The sequence below is a fragment of the Penaeus monodon genome, chromosome 29 (genome assembly GCF_015228065.2).
Source record: "Penaeus monodon isolate SGIC_2016 chromosome 29, NSTDA_Pmon_1, whole genome shotgun sequence".
NCBI lineage: Eukaryota > Metazoa > Arthropoda > Malacostraca > Decapoda > Penaeidae > Penaeus > Penaeus monodon.
The window spans coordinates 26,759,201-26,759,791 of NC_051414.1; positions in this window are offsets into that span (position 1 = coordinate 26,759,201).

A 591-nucleotide genomic window follows, 5' to 3' on the forward strand; every position below is an offset into this window, starting at 1 on the left:
CTCGTGGCACAGATTGCTGACTTCGATGCCATTTCTGAACAGGTTCGTAAAACAGGCGACGCGAAAATCTACGCACGGAAAACCCGCGTTTCGTAACACAGCTTGGTATTTGCCGAGGAGAGCGAGATAGCACTCGTTACTCACTATCTTACTGCTTATGGCGAGAGCTGTGAGACCGGGAGAGGGAGAACGAGTGAAAATAAGCATGGGAAGAAAAGTAAATAAAAAAATGTCAATAAAAATGGAGGAAAAATAAGCGAGATGAGAAGTAAATAAGATAATGACATGTAAATAGAGACAGTAAAAATGAGCAAGTAAAAAACAAACAAATTAAGCAACATGCCTATGAGGAGATGAGGAACAAGTAAACAAAGACAAATAAGGGAAATGTGTTTGTGAGGGCGTAGTGCCTATATCTTATTTTTTGGGATCTTCTGTTTTATGGTTCATTTCTTGTTATTGTTCTTTCTTTCCCATTCCTGGTTCTGTTTCACTGCATTTCGTTCTCTCTCTATTTGTTTCACTTCATTCTCCTTCTCCGTTTCCTCTTCAGATATTTTTTTCTCTGCTTTCTTTCACCAGCTTCTCCTT